Source organism: Haliotis cracherodii, unplaced genomic scaffold (assembly GCF_022045235.1).
Source record: "Haliotis cracherodii isolate W230 unplaced genomic scaffold, xgHalCrac1.p SCAF_17, whole genome shotgun sequence".
In the NCBI taxonomy this organism is placed as follows: Eukaryota; Metazoa; Mollusca; class Gastropoda; order Lepetellida; family Haliotidae; genus Haliotis; species Haliotis cracherodii.
The window spans coordinates 29,482,949-29,504,544 of NW_027266272.1; the positions used below are offsets into that span (position 1 = coordinate 29,482,949).

At 39.1% G+C, this 21,596-nt stretch overlaps 1 protein-coding gene across 2 annotated transcripts in view; it reads right to left on the reverse strand.

Moving 5' to 3' along the window:
• Positions 1-17,570, reverse strand: part of LOC139464591 (melatonin receptor type 1A-like) — a 30,748-nt gene extending 13,178 nt beyond the window's left edge. The window contains exon 1 of one of the 2 annotated variants that reach the window (XM_071246111.1): positions 17,490-17,570. The gene's annotated coding sequence lies outside the window, so the exon portion shown is untranslated. Of the gene's footprint in view, positions 1-9,504; positions 9,789-17,489 lie in introns of those variants that run through there. The other variant, XM_071246113.1, reaches the window with a different exon arrangement.
• Positions 17,571-21,596: the final 4,026 nt, after the last annotated feature.

The window sequence follows — 21,596 nt, forward strand, 5'->3', positions numbered from 1 at the left end:
CGGCGTAGACAGACTCTCTCTCTGCCATCTGCTGTAGAGATACAGTAACGGCTCTCGTCTGAGAAGAGGACTCTTCTCCATTGCTGGTGGCGCCAACACTGGTGCTGTGTTACCCACTGAAGACGGTCCCGGCGATGACGTGGTGTCAGAATGGGTCCTCGGTGTGGCCTCTGACAGTGGAGGTGTCTGCTGGTCAATCGTCGACGCACTGTGTCCGCACTAATGTGTCGCTGGTGTGTCCATATGGTCTGTCGAGCAGTTTCCGTAGCAGTAACAAAGCGATTTTGAAGATGCTGTCGCTCAATCTGACAATCCTGACGTCAGGTGGTGACCCATGGTCTCCCACTACGTGGTCGGTCATCTTTAGTGTTTGTGGTCTCGAACCGTTGCTGGAGCCTGTATATGGTCCTTACGCGGACTTGAAATGCATTGGCTACTTGACGGGCGGTTTGTTCAGCTTGCAATCTTACAAGGGGTTGGTGTCGTTGATTTCTTGTCAATCTTGGCTTGTGGTAGCAATTCAATAACGAATGAATGTTATTCGATCTGTGTGGATTTTTATAGGGGGAACGCATGCGCAATTCAATTTGCACGGAACTCTCGTGCATCGGGTTACCATGGCCGTTACCGTGATGCGTTTGGGCGATCGGTTTTATTGTCATCTGCTTTGTTTTTCATATCATCAAATTTCATTTTCCGGACAAGGTAATGGTACATTTTGGAAACTTTGACAATAATTACCCAGATATTTAAATGACAACTTTTCATGCAGTGTTATTTGGGGTGAGGTTTCTTTTGCGGTTCAGTATAGCACTTTTTTCGTATTTATTGGAAACCAATTTTAATGAGTAAAATGATTGTGGACACGGAAGTAGAGAAAAAAGCATGCTTATATTTAGTTTCAGGCATCAATCAGTGTCATATTTCTTTGCACTTTACGTTCGTTCCCGTTCTGAGACAGACATATGCCAGAGGTTTAACATTTTGCTGCAATTGTTTTATAGACTGAGACAGTCCCTAGTACTTCATGTTTTCAACAAATATACCAATTAATGGACACATATTTGGCTAACAAACGAAAATTTTTTGCAAACATATTTGTAATTAAAGTGTAAATTTTTTTCCGAATAAGCTGTGCCTACGCCTGAGCCAGTCAAGCACTATTCGGGCACATTATTACTAAATAACGCATACACTACTACTACTACTACTACTACTACTACTACTACTACTACTACCAATTTCTTTAAATTCGCATTTACAGTTCTATACGGTATAACATGTGTTTAGAATGTACACACATACATGTTTAGATCCAAATATGTTTAGCTGTTCAATAAAATCCCAAACATGTTTAGATACTATACATGTTTAAACCCTAAACGCATCAAACATAATTGGACAAGGAACGCGCTTAGGTTTGTGTTTAGGATATAATATTTGTACAGTTCATAAGTAAACAGACAATAACGGTTTATACATCATTATTTCTGACAAATAGATATCGAGCCATTTCTGAAAATACATCTTTCCAAAATGTATTTGTATTGTTGGAATATAGCGGATATCACACGAGTGTGTTTTGGGATAGTGAATATCCTATATTAGGAAATAACCAATACTCAGCAAGCCTTGGCGAACAAAAATACATAGTGTCTATTCCTGATACAGGATATTACCAACCCTAAATACACAAGCTAAGCTCTTTATCATAAAATGTCATTCTTCAATTATGTGCTCGAAAATCTCTTCCCATCACTCACAAACATTACCTAAACATTTCAAGTTTTCCTGGAATGTGCGCATTAATATATATTACGTAAGTGATATGTCAGTCGGACAGTGACAGAGGCCAATATAGTTCCAACTGAAACCTGTTTCATATACAGTAACTTCATAAATGCAAAACAACAACTGCCTACACAAATCGCTTTTACTTGCCTTTCGCGGCAATCCATCGCGCTGTCCGATAGAGTAACTGCCCTTTATCAAAGGGAAGCTACTCTTACCATAGTCTATGAAACCTTGACAGTCGGCCTGTCTTGTCATAACGTTACGAAGTGCAGTCAGATGTACACACAGCGACAAAACGAAACAAGGTAACAATTAGAACATATTTCAGCCAAATCCAACTGTTAACTTGTGGAGAAGAAATCAGAATATTAGACTATTGTTTGATAATGATAGCAATTATCCCAGTAGTTTCTTCCAGATTCCCGATGGTTAATTTTGATACAATCGCCGAATGTAAAGGGCGACGACATGTTTGTAAACACTGAAAGTAGTCCCTATTTGACCTTCGATGTTTGCATCTCTATCCGCATATGACCCCGACGGATATCGTTGCCCATTATATGATAAATTTCATTCTTCATATACAAATAATTCTGCAAGCTTTATCCCAGACCTTGATTGGTCAATCTGTTTAAGAAGCACAAAATCCACTTTAGATTTTCGGTATTTAATCTGCTTACTGAACTCAACTTCAGTGATGACAATGATTTCCCTAAGATTCGGGGATTAAATTCTGCCATGTTCAGGAGTCAACATCATAACACCTCGTTTTAGTTTATCAGGTTTACCCTTCAATGTATATTGAAATTCATCTTTTAAAGTTTATCTTCACTAGTACTTGAAGTGAGTGAGTGGGGTTCTACGCTGCTTTTGGCACTATTACGGTGATGGACACCAGAAGTGGCCACCAGTACTTGGAGGAGATGGGAGGGCGGAAAATAAATTAAATGATTCAATTTTGAGAGTGAGGGTGACTTTTAGATTAAAATAATAATTTTGTCATGAGGAAAGTGTAAACATACTTTGGGGGTTTATTTCTTTTCGGAATGCACTTCATTCTTTATGCACTTTTATGCTTCTGTGAAATTGATAAATTACCCTTTTTGTTGCCACAACATAATCATTCGGTGAAAACTCTTCTAAATCTTTCCAGATTATTCCACAAACTCCGTTGTTAAACTATCTGGACCGTTTCATTATTTGTGTGTTTCGGTGCTTGTGATAGTTCAATAATGGTTAAATTTCCTTCTCATGTGAGAAATACATTTTCAGTTAAATTTGGTACATTAATGTCTTTATAATAATCAGCCAAGTCAATAGCTGTCAAGCTTGCGGTGTATAGTTTTTCGTAAAACAATTTCGTTTCGCTAAGTACCTGCTCGCGGGTATAACAGTGCCATCATTTATTTCCAATTTCAGTGAAGGATTTATTCAGAATAGATTCGAGATTCTAATTTCAAAATGTATTTGGTTGGCTTTACTTCGTCTTCAATCCATTTAGTTCCAGATGTGATCATCATACCGTGAATTATGTGATTTATTTTTCACTGTATTAATTTCCTGTAAAATATTTTGTTTTCAATTCCATCGGACTTATCCAAACGTTATTCTAATGTTTCTAATTTAGTTTTTTTTCTTTTATCTGAAGAATATTTTCCTCCGTAGAAGAATTCCAATCATTAATTACAAGGTTTCTTTGAGTAACGGTTATCGATAGAATGATTGGTAACACCTTCACTCACATCTACTTGATACAGTAACAGAGTTGATCTGATGGTATCCTTTATAACTTCAATGTATTTGCTTTCATGTAAAGGATGATTATTGAATTTCCCAAAGCCTGTTCCACATGACAAAATAGATAATATTAAGGCCAAAGTAATGGGAGAATGATCAGATTTAATGCTTAGTGATATCGAAGAATTTGCTGATGATATTAAATCATGTGAAATCAGAAAAAAAAGTCAAGTCTGGCTTGCTGTAACAGAGTAGGTTGATGCCATGTGTACTTTGTTTCATCCTAATTTATTTCCGGTCACGGGTCACATAAAGTCTCAGAGTTTACTGTGAATGTCTTCTGATAAAACAACAAAACATTTGTTCGGCAAGAATATCAATATAATTTCTGAAACGGTGTATATTTGAGTCCGTAACATTCACACAGCATTGCGCAACAAATACATAATAAGACAGACAAACAAAACATTACTCAGTTTAGACTGGCCCTCAATGGCGTGAGATTGCAGTGGTATTTATATTGCTGACATATCCTTTCTACAAAATCACGTAGACGCATGACGCATTTTAAAAAAACATGTATCTCTTCATCGAGCAGGTCAGTTAAACATGTTGTGTATACGATTTTCCCAGGGCGATCAATAATGTTTGGTTTTGTCCTCTATAGAATCCAGTTTTCATATTATAATTAGTTTTTACAGTGTCTACATTGTACTGATTGAATTATTCTTCCTTGCCCAAACTGTGCCGGTACGGTGGCTGACTACTCTGCCGATTGAAAAAAAGGAAAAAAGAGCCTGGCCATAGTTGAAGTAAACTTTTGATGACGTTTATATTTGTTCAAGTTAACAACATAAATATGCTACCTAACAATACCCCAGAGACGGATGCACATGTACCATCTAATCTGCTGATTTGGAGATTTGACACTGATATGTTACATACCAAGTTTTGGATCTGCTGTTGGGTTTATATCTCTGAAGGGAAGAATTCAGCAGGCTTGAGGTCGGGGCATTGATTTAAATCACAGACTCCAGTGATGTTTGTTTACGGCGAACCTATGCAAACCCCTGATCCGAGTTTAGAAGTGTCTGTTTCGATATGAATAATACCCGAAGCGTAAATATGAAATATAATCTAAACATGCTGTATTGAGCACCTTGCATGCATCTGTAAATAGATGTCTGGTACGTTCGTGTCTGTCTTCCTTGAGATCCTGCGAGGCGACTCGAGAGTAATTAACTGAAGCTGATTTACAGCCTCTTGTGTCTCTCTACACCAAGCATCCTGCTTGAAAAGAAAGAGAATAAACGTAAATGACTAGCGGCACTGGTACCGCTAAATCCTTTATAGTCCCCTTTTCAATTCTGTTTTATTTATTCATACATTCAGAACCTAGGCACATCTTTCACCATCAATCACTACAGAGTGAAGGGTACTCTGGTGTAGCCAGCAGCATGACGGCAATATACCGCTGCCTGCTTTCCGAGAAGGTGACATTACCATGTCTGAGCGTCATTACTACAGTGTACCATGATCTGTCTGTGCTTGAGAGTATAGGCTCAGGGCCACCACAATACATTAGTCAACAACGACTACCACAATGAAACCCCTTCATTATAACTCGTTAGAATTAATTGCCCCCATTATTGAACTAGGCTTAGGTCCTGCAAACATTATCCAGCACCGTATTCTGTATGAAAATAGTAAGTGTATTTATTACGACTCCTTTAAACTGACACTTAAATGTATCCCCGGAACAAGCGTCAACAGTGTCCTGAATCTCCTATCTCAATGAATTGCAATAAGCAGAATTTATAACCACCATCGCAGTAGAGACGCCATCAGTCTTGTCACATTAGACCTCTTACATTCATGTCTATTTGACATGTAAATACGATTACTTAGAGACGGCAGATAATAATTGGCCTGATTGTGGAAAGGGTAGAGGATGCAAGTGTTGCTGACAGAAGATGTAGATGAAAGCTGGCTTATATTGATTGTGGCTTTGTAATCAAGCTGATGTCTTCCACCACACTAATTCACTTTGTTCGATCTATCCTTCATGACGCCTGGGAGAGATGCTAGTGAGCAAAGCAAATTATTTAGGATTCCTATTGTTTAGATATTTACTTCATAGGATTGAACCGTTGATTTTCGTGCGTCAGTTTTACCACTGTGCGTCGGCACTATCCTGCCATCGACACATCACGAAAACAGGAACCACCTGGGCAAAGGAGATCGAAGTAAACAATTATCATCATGCCACTTGTACTCTATGTCCTGAAGATATGGCTGTGCCAAGGACATATCTGAACATGTTTCAAACGATGCACATAATTACAAATTACAGAAAGTTTCAGACGACTTGACAGTTGAACATATCTGTTAAAGCTAGCTGGACACTATTCGGTTAACGTCTAAATATCGGATTGGTTAAAACTGCTCTAAAATCTATATTGAGAAATTGTGAAAACCCCTTTGGCCACTACAATCAAATTAGGTTGTTTTGCGTATTTAGGCATGAGGTTATCAAACACAACAATCTCGTCATTCGGGTTAGAATCTCATTCGATGTGTTTCAAAACGGACTCGAGGACAAAAGCACACCTTTTCTGATTTCTAGTTATATTTAGTTAGGCGTTTTCACACTTTTTCATTGTATGTTGGCAGAGTTCACGAGACCTTTCAGAGGCAAATCAGTTTTCATCTTTTGAAACCAAATCACAGCTATGAATATTTGAATATATGAATATTTTTCTTTCATATTCACTTCAAAAGGTCTAATATTCAAATCATATAATGTATGTTATAATATTTACTGGGTAAACCCTGATCAAACGCGACATCGAAACGCGTTACAGACAGCATGCATGGTATGTATAGGTTATGTATTATATTTATTATTTTATTGATATGAAAATAGACATTTCTACACTCGGATCAGGGGTCTGCATGGGGTCGCAATAAACCAACACGACAGACGTCTGTGATTTCAATCAATGCTCCTCGCTGAATTCTCTCCCGTAGAGGCGCGATGGCATGCAAACCTCCGCCTTCCAAATCAAACATTAAATATTGATAAAAGACTTTATTTGGTATGTATTATGAAGCCGCATTCGATGACAAATTATGAGGAACTGCAAGTTGTTGATCCGTTGGCAGTTTACTGGAAGGAAATAATGTCTCATCAGAAGCATATTTTGGGAAGGAAAGACCACAGTACTTTTTTTGTGAATGTATTGTCTAGGCGTGGAACGGTGGGTCTTCCATTGAAATCTTGACAAAACCAAAAATGAAACGAAATAATTCAAAAGCATATTTTAGGTTCTCCGCACGATGATAAAGAGTTCCATGTTTTGCTTAACTTAAAAGCACCCATAACAATACTGTAACACAACCTCATGCAATGACATGAAGTATGTATATAATATATTTATGAAATTTCGTTTCAGACGAATTATGTTTTTCAGTTAGTGCTTCAAAAGATACATGTTTTCCTTTTTGGATCCATAGTACATTTTTATTCATGACAACCAACACGTCCAATGATTTTGTAAAACCTGCGGACAAATTATTTGTTTGAGCATTCATTTTCGGGATCAGATGACTTCCTCCAAAAGTTGCAGCTTAATTTGTTGGCCACCAAATGTTTTGGACCATATGGTGTGATGCCATACCGATCAGTTTACTTTCAATATTATGGAAGACAAGTTGACCAATAATCCTTTCGCACTGCATAAATGTTTCACAGCAGATCAGGTTGGTGTTCCTGTGTCTGTCGATTACATCATGGGTTCAGTACGAATCAGGGAATGGAAATATGTTCTATGTCTCGCATCTCATGGTTATGGCAGTGAAAGTTGTTGGTTGGTTTGTTTGTTGTTTAACGCCGAACTCAGCAATATTCCAGCTATATGACGGCGGTCTGTAAAATAATCGAGACTGGACCAGACAATCAAGTGATTGATATCATGAGCATCTATCCATGCAATTGGGATCGATGACATGTATCAACCAAGTCAGCGAGCCTGACCACCCGATCCCGTTAGTGGCCTTTTACGACAAGCATAGTCGCCTTTTACGGCAAGTATGGGTTGCTGAAGACCAATTCTACCCCGGAATCTTCACGGGTCGGCAGTGAAAGAGCAAGGTCGCCAAGCCATAACGATATCAAATCAGAGGACACCAGGAAAAGACTCTTGGCTACATGTGGGGCAACATTTTCATGACTTTACTTTCTCTAAAGAGATAAAATTAGAATCCCAATTGTTTTACCCAGACGTCACGTTTCATGTGTTTCTACATGTGTTTCTATAGTCAGTTTTATGTGGCTAACGAGCAACGTCAGCAACCTGCCGACAGATATTGCTAATTTGAAGTTAACCCCTACTGTGATTATCAAAGAATATGTGTCGAGCACACACTATTCAAATTATGTACCAAAGAGATTTTGATTGTTCGGTTAAAACGGCATGTGGATATGAAAACTAATTGGATGGGTGGTCTTGATGACTTACAGACGCCAATACTTTCGGACCTCCGCCATATAGTTTGAATACTGATGAATGCGGAATGCGGAATGCAGTGTAAAACAACATGCAACCACTCATGCACTCACGTAACCGTTGGGATTCCGGGTTAGACTTGGTCCCGGGCAACCTATGCTGGTCGTAAGAGGCGAGCTAATGGATCTGGTAGTCCGTGATTACTTACAGACTCCAATATTTACAGGCCGTTGCCATATAGTTGGAATACTGATGAATGCGGCGTTGAACAACAAACAAACATTTACTCAGGGATTGAGATGTATCTCGTGATTGAGGACTTTTCTTGCTTGTGTTTGACTTGGAAACCTACGTGACTTTGTGCCATGATACAAAACCTTAAATCTTGGATGCTTTATTGTCATTTTGAAGAACTCAAACGAAAAACTCTGCAACATTGCATTCATAATCATTATAAACGTTATGAAATTGCATTGATGACATTTTGATGGATAAAACTAAACATACTCTTAATACTTATTAATCCAACATTAACCATAACGACAAATACACACAGAATATGTATATTCCCTGGAAATGATCATATCGATAAAAAAGACTTATGGATATAGTTTTGTCTTTCAGAGCTTCCTACGCACTCACTTCTTATGGTATTGAAACTTTACTCAGTCAATATGGCGGATTTGAATAACGACGTTCCATGGGTTTGTACCTATTAAAGCCATACAAAAGACGAAATACACTTAATTCTTATGGTGTCTACAAAATTACTTTAATGTGCTTGTACGCCGTTAGTAACACTCTGAAGATGTTTGAATATGCAAGTAAAGAATCAGGGATATATCGGAGGCTGTCTCGTGAAACTTGTTATTCTGACGTAAACCAATTTGCTATTTCAGAATGTAGTTATTCGCGTAAATATATAACATATATCAAATAGATAACTATGAATATGTAATGTTAGCACAACACACGACTAAATAGTTTCGTTTCACATTCTTGCACCACAGTGTATTGAGAGGAAAGTCATTTATATGGAAGATGAAAATGACTCCGGCGATAAAAAAACATGCATTCACTCTTCCGTGCACTACTACATACTGGGAGCGGTAGGGTAGCCTCGTGGTTAAAGCGTTCGCTCGTCACGCCGAAAGCCCGGGTTCGATTTCCCACATGGGAACAATGTGTGAAGCCCATTTCTGGTGTCCCCGCAGTGACATTGCTGGAACATTGCTAAAAGCGGTGTAAAAGCCTACTCACTCACTCACTCACTCACTCACAAAACAGACCCGAGACCAGTCTCAGAGTGCATGTGTGCGTTGCCATACATGTATGCTGGTTTCAGCTGCTGAATTCAACCTAATTCAGCCACTAAATTCAACCTAAAAAGGCAATTAATTAATAATGATCACAGCATCCTAACTCTCCGTGCAAGATTGAACATAAATCTAATATCAATACTCACACTTCTCTTTTGGCGCCTCTCGACGAATATGCCTTGACACTACTCTTTATACTGAACAGTCATCTACGAATTGTTCACATTGCAATATCCATTGTAATACTCCCCTTTGGTTGTGTTAAAAATACAACGAACAGGCAATGAAAAATGGCACAAATCACTGCCATTTCATATACAAAACAACCTTTCTCCGACCACCTGCACCAATGAAGCAATGATACAGCTTGATATCTTAATTGGCAGTCCACTACACAAAAATTGTTTCTAGTCTTCATTGAATTACTGAGGATACACACTGACATTTCAAATGAAGGAATATTCAATCTGTGTCGGATTTTACCCGACGTGTCCTCCGTACAGTTACACACGACTCTCAAATGGAGTATTCCTATATCAATCGTGTACTCTTGGTCCTATGTGAACGGTAGCTAGCACTGTATCCTTTGAACGATAACCATGAAAGGAAAATGTTCACGACGTGTCCTTCACAGCCCGACGAAGGCCGTTATGACGAGACGATCTCAAATGTGATGTTGAATCTGCCCAAGCCATATTCTATGTGCTCCCGTGAAGACATCTCAACATGCTCCTGGATCTGGCACATCAAAGACCTGGATGAAAGATGCACGTTGTTGTTATACCAAACTCAATGTCGAACACATCATTCCAGCAGTAGCCGATCCCAGCACACACTCATTGTACAACTAACTCTTTATCAACGGTCTGCACTGCAGAATCTGGTGTTGATATTTTAGCTGATCCTCAGTTCAAGATTGATACGATGAAACTCACGTTCGGCTTTCCGAAACCACCTTTGAAACAGTTTGAGGGATAACAACGGTAAACATTATTGTGTATTTAAAATAACTAACAGAAGACACATGTAAACATACTGCACCAAACATCGCAGCAGGGAAACATATGGCAAATTTTCAGGGACTGCATTTAAGATATCAATTCTGTCATTGGTGCACTTGGTGGAAGTAATATATAGAATCTATACGTTAACCGTATTTTTGTCATAAGATAGTGGAATCTGTGTGGGACAAACGTCCACTGTTGAGCAGTCTTGTGATCAATAGCAATATGTATCGATCACCGTTTTTCATGAGACGTTCAATCAGTTGGGCTGTTCAGCTACTCCACAAACAATGTGAGAAGCGTCTAACAACGTACGATTGTTTGCTATCTCTTGTCTTGTGAGATTAGGAATACTCCCATCATGCTCCGGCCCTCTCCTCCTTCACGTACAAGAGATAGTGTTGGCCCAGCCCGCCGCTCAGTGCCAGGTCGATACCACCACGGGGAGGGACGAACCAAAATACATACAGCGGGGAGGGACATTGGAAGATTGGACATCGTGGCATTGGGAATCAAGAAACACAACAGAACCATATGTTCAAGTCTACACACTGAGGGGTCAAGGATTCCCTTCCTTTTTATAAGATCATATGTGCCGGGGACCAGATGTGTGATGATCGGCAACAGTTGAAGGTTCAAGGAAACTCCCAAAAGACGAGGAATGTCAAACTGTAGCTATAACCCAACTAAAAATGTATTCAAAATATGCTCCCTTCCCCATTTCGAAAAACCAGTAAAAATATAAGATTCCAATGCACATGATACAATCATGTATATACTAGTAATTAGTGAGTGAGTGAGTTGAAATTTAACGTCATGTCGGCATTATTTCAGCTATATATTTCGACGAGAACTAGCTCTGTTATACTGCTATTGACAGCAGTAGTAGCAACAGACTGTGTGGCATTATTTGTTTGTTTGTTTGTTTGTAGTTTAACGCCACACTCAACAATATTCAAACCATAAGACGGCGGTCTGTAAAATATCGAGTCTGGACCAGACAATGCACTGGTTGACATCCTGAGCAACGATCTACGCAGTTGGGATACGATAACATGCATCAATCAAGTCAGCGAGCCTGACCACCCGATCCCGATTGTCAATTTTTACCACACGCATGGACTGCTGAAGACCCGGACCCGGATCGTCACGGGTCCTGTTTGGCAATAGGTGCCGTGACAGGAGGTACGTCAAGTATCACTGAACGAGTGAGTGAGTTGGGTTTAACGCCGCTTTTAACAGTATTACAGTCATATCACGCCATGTCAGCTTAATGTGGGAGGAAAGACTGATAAGATGCAAATAGAGTGAGTGAGTGAGTTGGGTTTAACGCCGCTTTCAACAGTATTACAGTCATATCACGCCGTGTCAGGTTAATGTGGGAGGAAAGCCCGATGTGAGGCAGGTCTCCGACGTTTACCACTTCGGTGAAACCCACGAGCACGGGTATGGTGCTGACAAACCTAGAAACATAACCGGGGCGAACCGGGATTTGAACCCAAAATCATAGGTTTCTGGCGTACCCAAGGGACGCAACTCTGCACAGCGAATTGCGGCGCCTTAGACGACTGGGCCACCCGTGCCCCAAACACTGAACGAGACGTGCAAGCATACATCCTCTATTGATAGTTAATGTTTAATGCAGGTGGTTGTCACATGTACGCGATCACAAGCCATGGACAGAATTTCCTCCACACATGTCTATTAAGTAAAAAGATCTGAAGTGACAGCTGGCGCAACATTGCATGCTTCTGGAGACGATCTGATAAAACACACAGAACGTGATGTGCAAGACTACCATATCATTGACTTTTCAAGTCACGTTATTCAGACTGGAAACTTAATATTCACATACATATTACATGGAAAGAATTCCATCCCACACATGCGTGTTCTAGTAATGTCATCTAAACTGTTTCACAGTTTTAGCAGGTGTAACTTAATCCTAAGTCTCCGACAATTATTCCCTTTTGTTAATATAATATTAATACGTATTTAAGGTATTACAATCAACACTATACCAGTTATGAGTAATTATTGTGACGTCATCCTGCTGTCCTAAGTTTGTATTTCTTGAGGTAATGATACTCTGGAAAACCACACACTCTACATAAGAAAGTGTTGGACCATTCGTAAAGTCAGCACGGGGCAAACTTGTGGCTTGAGCACAAGTGTTGCGCGTAAGTGTCTTTGAAACAAAGGGCCAGAGGACGCTTTTCCTGCTGATACTCATGACTGTTGAATTATTTATGCCAGAGAAAGACAAGTGTGCATTCGTGAAATTAATACATGATATTATCACGTATACACGATGATATTTTCACGAATACATCCTTTCAAGGTCTTGGTGCCTAACAGAAATAAAGCATTCACAGAGATCCCACCGTTGGTCAAACGTGGTACCCATCCATTCCTCATAAGTCGACATGGTGTATTGGTGACCTTTTCTTCCCCGCAATCCTAATGGGGCCTGTGACACCTTAAAGGAACAGATGCATCTACGTGAACAAATCGGTGTTACCAGTGTCTTCACAAACTCAGTATCACTAGTCGCAGACAGACATAAATGTTCACCTTGATTAGTAAACCTGAGAACAATGTCGTGAGCTACTTGAAGCATAAATAAATCAAGCATTAAACTAAAAATACATTTCCCTCTTCGCCGAAGGAAAGGCAGTTACGTTGGTTGTTGATTGGTCACCCAGCTTTCAGGGAATGGCTTCACTGGTTTTAAACTTCTCGGTGGTACCAGGATCCTTTAAGACCGTCTAGTCTCATATTGCAACTGCTAAGGTTGAATTGCACACGAACACTCGAGAGGCCCCGTCGTAAATTACGCAATAACCTTTGCACCACGAAAGCCGATCGCTTGATTGTCTCAAACTAGGCAAGTAGACACGAACAACCAGTGTTTAAATGTAAATGTTTAGCTTCTCGGTGTTCTCAACGACACCTCATTCTATGATATATTCATGTCTTCAATAAAAGTTCTGAGAAAAGAAATTTGTTTCATAGCATGAATAAGAAGATACTTTGATCCTTGCTTGAATCTGAAGAGGGAGTTGGTTGTTGGCCTCATATACTCACACATTACTTCGGGTACCCTAAATGCCTCAAATGTGTTTGAAAGCCCTCCGCTTGGACAAAACGACAGGCGATATCCAGTTTGATGCAGGGTTAATGGAGGCCACGTCAATGATTCAGCACAACTTCACTAGCCTTCTCTGTATTGCGATTCTAAACCCTGATCTTGCCTCATGTCTGATACACAGATGTATACAGAGAGTCTCCATGTACCTACTGACCAGACCTAATATATAATACACAGACGTATATAGAAAGTATCCATGTACCTACTGACCAGACCTGATATATAATACACAGACGTATATAGAGAATCTAAACACTGGTGTGTGCCTATGTCTGATACACATACGAATGTCTAATATGCACAGATATTAACCCTGACTAAGCCTTCCCATGTCTAAAACACACACACGCACGCACACACACACACACACACACACACACATTTTAAACACTGATCAAATATCCCGTTTGATACACACACGTAGAGTTTGGACTTACAGATATGTGCTTCTCAAATTAAACACATCTAATGACTTGTATGTTGCAGCTCCCTGTAATGTCACACTGGCCTCAACGCCACTATCTCGTTCATGGTACATACAACAATACATCATTTGAGAAGTACAGATGTAGTCTGAAAGAAGAGTAATTGCCTTGGGATTTACAACAAATTTCACTTTATGCCCTAATGCCATCGTTTGGCTCCTTCTGTCCAAACCATAAAATGAATGACTTATAGCAGTGACAGAAAAAGTTGTCTGTCTCCAGCAAACCCCCAAGCAGTCCATTTGTGTAATTCAAGTGATCATATTATGCTTATGTTCATGTGACTGTAGCACTGAAGATGAAAGACCAGCGATTCAATCCCACACGTCCCGAGATGGTGCTTGATATAGCAACCTAGATGCTGAAAATTAACTGAGTCGCTCAGATGGAAATCATCAATTAAAACCTTCAGTGTAATAAACGAGGTCATTGTACACATAAACACCTATCACGATTCAGTGTAATAAACGAGGTCATTGTACACATAAACACCTATCACGATTCAGTGTAAAATGCGAGGCCATCGTACACTTAAACACCTATCACGATTCAGTGTAACATACGAGGTCATTACACAATTAAACACCTATCACGATTCAGTGTATCATACGAGGTCATCACACACGTAAACACCTATCACGATTCAGTGTATCATGCGAGGTCATTGTACACATAAACACCTATCACGATTCAGTGTAACATACGAGGTTATCACACAATTAAACACCTATCACGATTCAGCGTAACATGCGTGGTCATTGTACACATAAACACCTATCTCGATTCAGTGTCACATGCGAGTTCATCGACGTGAGATCTTCGCACGCGTAGAAACCGGACAGTTGATTCAATACAATATTCAAGGTCATTGCACACGTAAAAGTCTAATATGATGCATGGTAATAGTTAAGACCATCGCACACGCACAAACCCAACATGCAACGTAACAGATTATGTGATTGCAAGCGGTGAAACCCAAAGATGACTCAATGCAAGCTGCAAGATGATTTGATTGAAGCCAACACCACTCAGTCTTGATGAACTTAAACGTAGAAACGAAAAACATATTTTCTGTGACATCCTAGATAACTGAACGCATAGAATCCCAGGATACTGAGATTAGGCATACACAATTAAGACATTGCGCAAGTACCTTAAATAATTATTTATTTAGAAAATAATTCATACCTTGCTCCAAATTATATCCCATGTCACAACCCATGTGAAAATCAGTTAATATTTTCAATAAATGTACATTCTCTTCAGTTAACAAGAAACGAATTGATACACACACTATTCTATGTGGTGAAAGATGTCAAGGTAATATTGACTTGCTTCTAGATGGCAAAACACCTTTCCCTAATCATGTCAACAAACATAAGGGTGTACATACATGTATAAAGAAAACAAAACGTGTTGAGCGAAAGTTAATGTCAATACTTTGCTTTATTTATTTTCTTTCTTTACTGTCGTTTATTGATTTAATTGTAAACAAGCATTCTTGTAAATATATTACTCAAAACAAGTTTAAGGACACCAAATTTGTGTTCATGACTTCTTTTGAGTAGTATTTAGGGAGAAAGGAAACAAAGTCCTGATAACTTGTTCCCAATCCTTTTTTTTTGTGATTACACTGTGTATAAAATAAATTCAACGATTCAATCTAAGTTTGATAGATAGATTCGTTGATGTAGAAAATGCATAAACACGAATTACTAGATGATCAGATCAATACCAGTACGAATATAAGATGGTCTGGGATAGAAACAAAACTTAACGAAGCCATTTCATACCACAAGAATGATACCCAGTTGTTTCTTAAATAATATATAGAGCTAGCTCCATACATGTACATATGCCCCTTACACCCAAGACTTTGTTATCTTAATGACAATATGTGGGTGAGGAGATCGGAGACTGCACTGAATTGGCATCTGTATCAAAGGCCGTCGATCGCGGAAAGTACACAGAGTTCAAGTTTTAATCAAGAGGTCGAAATACGCCTACAGCACACCGCAGGTATCAGATAACGAGTTGGCAACACAAGGAAGGCCCTTGTGAGTTGCAAAAAATCATTTTATGAAAACCGGCAAAAGATATTGAGACTTCATGAAACCAAAAGTAAAACGTTCACTGGGAAACAAGTGGACACAGAACAACCCAGTGAATGGAAGTCCGACAGCTTGAAATAAAATTCTGTTCAGATGACACGATACCGAAAACTATACCGGCACCGGCCTGTCATTATCTGTATACTATCTCAGAACGTTTCAACTTTAAAAGTGCTGATTCAATTATTGACAGATTGTAAAAATAGTATGGAAACCTTTATGATTTTAAAGTGAATTTGCAAAGCAGAATGGCCGTTGAAACTCAAATTATATGATATAATTCAAATACAAGATGACCGTAGGGATTGTTCCAAAACGTATTCTCTAGCATGGCGGTCTATATTGATTGAGTGTAGCAATATTGAGTTTATGGTCATATTCAACGAACATACGTTACAATCTAAGACATCAATCAATCAATACCTTATTCACTATGAAAGCCATAGGCCAATTTACAAACAACACTTATTAGTAATGGCAATATACATAATTTTAAACATAAAATACAAATACTTTATTCTTTCAAAAGCATGATAAAGCATAAGGATTATTTTTTAGGATCGTTTGTGGCTATTATCTTTTTAAATGTATGCATATTTACATTAATGACACATATCTTTGGTAAATATTTAGTAGCACATACAATTATAACATTATATTCATCCTCCATAGCTCAATAAACATAATTATATTATAAAAATATCTGATTTTGTAGTTGTAGCTTAAACAACATGTTATCTCGATACAGAATCCCAGAACCAAAAACTCTTCAACCCACACACACCGAATCTGATGTATATATCGATTTTTATACCAGCTACCTACATTATTTCTCAACCGTAACAGTACTCCTCTAAAATGTGTCAACGCATTAAATCAATAATTAATTGAATAAAGTTACTTATGATAGTTATAGCTTGAACTGTTGTTAATATTACATAGCCAATTTTGATGAAACATATCAATAACACTATCCTTCAACATACCTGTTAAGCACATATTTATATCCAATGCAAGTGCATGGACTAGTAATGACTATTATTCGTATTCCATTCCATACCACAAACTTCCATAACATAGCTGATGCACAGTTAAAATCTGATGTCTCTGAGATTTTCCTTTCCACCACAGTGACGCTACATGATCGAGAGAACTACACGGAGATGTATCATGTGGGGCTTACTTAAAACTACTGTACTTGACGATGGGGCAAGTATGACAGGGATATAAAAACAGATAAACATTTAAAGATATTTACCAATATAAATCACGAGACCTCTGACGATGCGTCGTCGATAGTTACATGAACAAGTAGAACTTATCGAGCAGGAACATTTCTAACAAACCCACATTTGTCATAAACAAAACATCAATACCAACCTTCTTCCTCGTGTTCCACCAACCTATATCTACATGTTACTCCAAGAGCACGGCTCGCCTTTGTGTGTAGTGTGACTGGTGTAGTCACGAGTTCAGTCTCAACAGCCCAGTACAGAAATTCTTCCTGAAACTTGTGATTGATCTGTTCTACATATGCATGATATGCGTCTACTTCACAGCACGCATAGGGATAATGCTCGCATCACGTAAGTTGCAGGTCTTTGTAAGATAAGTCGGCTACTGGTGAGGTGATCACGACGAGAAGGACTGTAGTATTGGTAGTGTGTGTGTATGTTGCTTGGTGTCATACAGCACTAATTCGAAGTATAATTATAGTTTTAGAGGATATTGTTAGAAACTGTGATTTGTATTTTGTGTAAATACGTAATTTGGTATCCATAATTGTCAATCAATTTTGAATCAGGTTACCACAGCGGCTGCTAAGTAATCATATGCTAGTTTACGGATCACTGTGGGTGAGGTCTTCATCAGTATTGTATTTATATCACGGTCTGTCAGCTTAAATGACTCAGGTACAAGATTGTCACCACCAACGAACCCGTGTGCTAAAAAACCAAGTATCATCATCGAGGCGATCCCATGATCATCGAATCCTGGAAAGCATTGGGGAAGCAATTCCCCATAGCCACTGAAACCAATGGCTTGGTTTGGATAAATTGTGTTTTCGAACCCAGTATACGTTATCGTTAAATGCTCAACCTATTATTTATGCTTCAGAAACTAATTACCCTTTAGCACCGTGAAATATACTGCCAGGCAAAAGAAAGCATCGATTTTAGAATTGGATTTGACCAAAAAACTACAAATATAATCAAAATGTTACTGGGCTGAACAGTAGCCGAAAGTAAAGGTCCAAAACACAACTATAGTGCTGTATCAAATACATCACCATCGAAAAACAACTTTTTGTATTTTTCATTTTTAGCCAGCATAAAACATGTGTGCGAACATTCTTTTTGCTCGGCAGTTTAGGGTCTGTATTTCTTTGCCGACAGAAGTTAAATTCGAATATACATACAGCTGTTATGCAACTACGTGGATCTTTGCATCCTTCTTTAATGGCACAATATCGAATCGTACAGCTGAGGCTTAGTCAGGGAACGCTTTCCATTACACAATCGGAAATACACCGATCGTATTCCAGCGTCCAACTCGTTCAAAAGACACCTTGTTGCATTGATCTGAGCTTAAATGTTTTCCCCATAAAGCGAAGAGTAGCGCTAAAGTTCTCCTGTAGTAAGCGAGGCTTGTGGAATTCACCACGGGTCACGAAACACACCATAGTAGGGCACGTCCATGCCACACTGTCCAATGGCTTAAAGTGAACCTGAACGATTTCCTTTGTATAAATATGAGTCGATGAAATTGATCATATACTGCTGGATATTATTACAAATGCGTCCCAGTACATCACAGTCACAGAAATTACAATATGGTGTTGTCTTATGGTGAACGTAGGGGACATAGCTGACTGGATGAGTGAGTAAACGTTGTTTAACGTCCCAGTAGGCAATATCCCAGCGGTGTGCTTAACTAAGCGAGGTAAACAAGTGGTCACAGAAGCAGCCGATTTATATCAGAGTCAGCTCTGATAACATGTATAATGTGCTGGGGACCTACTTTGACCCAGGTCCCCGAAAGGGGAACACGAAGGTGGGCCATTTGATATTACTAGGGGATGATGGAACTATATTTGTTTGAAAAAGTATTCTTTTCCCGAAAATACTTGAAAACTAATATTTGTCCTCAGATTTTGTAAGAGTTGTTCGCTGAGAATGCTCGATATTCTGAAGAAATATGTTGTAGTACTGCAAACAGTTGTTCCTCTGTTCAGACAAAAATGGATGTCAGGAATTGTTGACAAAACATATACTGTGTCAAAACAATTTAGTTGTCTAAGTTTACATATTTTTCAATGCACACACATTCAGATACTGACAGGTAATACTTGTAATTCGTCACCGCATGCGTCATTCAAAAATTGCCGCGTGAACAATTATTTTTAAGGCCGATCACTAACTTAAGTCTTGCTTACAATATACGAGGGAGGACTATAATGCTTTATTTGGCTCCAGTCTGTGGAATCGTGCTGTGCCCATACACGAAAATAGTTAAGCCAACAGTCAGAAGATCGGGTTTCTGTTTGGTAACTTTAAGACATAAAAAAATCAATCGAATCAATTCGCTGAATGTATATTGCCTCTGTGAATGATAAATTGAACGTCGGTGTGAGATGAAACTTTTGACCACTTATAATTTTCAGTGGCCCTATCGAGGATATGTTTGGTATGGAGAAATTACACACATTTGTTCTCTTAAGATCTAGACCTCAAGTTCATAATGATAAGATGTATGTCTTCCCTCCACAGGTTCCATGAAGTCCAGACAGAAGATACACCAGCATTCATATCATGTGTGTAACATTGCACTGCACTTTAGGATATGTCGTGCGAAATAATAGTCTTGCCAATACCTATTCCACCTCTTGGATACCTCACAGCAAGTACTCTACGTTTGTCGACTAATACGGATAAATAAAAGCGACAAAACCATTTCCATATTCATAAGAAATCTCTGCCAAACAGAGTCGATCGTGCGATTCCGACTATATCATGAGCATGTGTTTATGAATCACTATTAAATGGTGATTATACCAGGTGTTTACGAGAAGGTGAGGGGTCGAATGTGTGGTATTGTTTCTTTGTACCCCACACTCGTGGCTCGTTGACTCGGTATTTACAGGTTAGCATGTGTGTTACCAATATCAATAACACCTAATATTATTCAGAAACCAAGATGAACCCTCTTTAAAAACTATCTCTACCTGTTCAGAAAACAGCAACCACAAAGCCCACCTGACTTCAAAACCACGATCTCACCTACCTCCGACATCACTAGGCCTTGTACCGAACCTTCCCCCAGTCATCACTAGGTCTTATACCCAATCAAGCCTCAAATCCTACCAAACAATCGAACCTCAACCAAACTGTACCACCAAAGCTGAACTATACCAAGCCGAACACGACATCAAACACAACTGCGGCACATATCCCCCCAAAGACCACAGCTAGGTCAATCTGACACATGCATATAAACCCGTATTTTACAGACAAACCACAGAACGCTTACTTGTTGTCCAGGTAGAAGAATGGTTCCGATTCTTCCATCTCTTTGAATAATTAATCATCAACTATTGATCACACGGCTACACTTACCATAATAGCACAATGGGTCGTCTACTGTATGCCAACTGACATTCAGCTGTAGGAAAATCTCTGACATATCATTAAACGGGAGGCATAAAGCTGCATTGTGAAAAACAGCTGTCAGGCTTTGATGGTTTGTCTTTTTTTGATGTGCTGTAATGTTTAGATGTGCTGTAATCTATTGATGTGAAGAAACTGTATGAATCCGCGTAGCGAATTCTTACAAAACTTTGAGCGACGGTTTGTCGATTCATACCTCAATGAACAGAAAAAAATTCATAGTCAATTAGTGAGTGAGTGAGTTAGGTTTAACGCCGCTTTTAACAGTAATCCAGTTGACAAACCTAGAAACATAATCGGGGAGAACCGGGATTCGAACCCACAATCATAGGTTTCTGGCGTGTCCGAGGGACGCAACTCAGCACAGCGAATTGCAGCGCCTTAGACGATTAGGCCAGACGATTGATAAATTGATAAACATTCCAGGTGCAATCCAGGTGAATACATACCATGGCGTGACATGAATCAGGTGATTGTTTAATTAATGCACATAACTTGACACGCCAACAAAATCAGCGGCAAAGCAACGGAGAGAAGGATCAAAACAAATTGGACCTGTCAATCAAGGCAAGACAGTCAAACTGTAATGAACCGGAAGAAATATGTCCGGGAGAAGGCGGCTGTTTCAAATGACATGGTCAGTTACCGCCAGATTGAAACATTAGTTCCCTGAGAACGGGAAGATACGGTTGGAACAATGCAGGTTAGAAATGAAACCGGAAGGCATGAAATTTATGGAACGCAGGCTACCAACAAAACAACAACTGGCGAGCGAGCCTGCACATTTGATGTTTAATTCCTTCTCGGCCTTCGGCCTTAA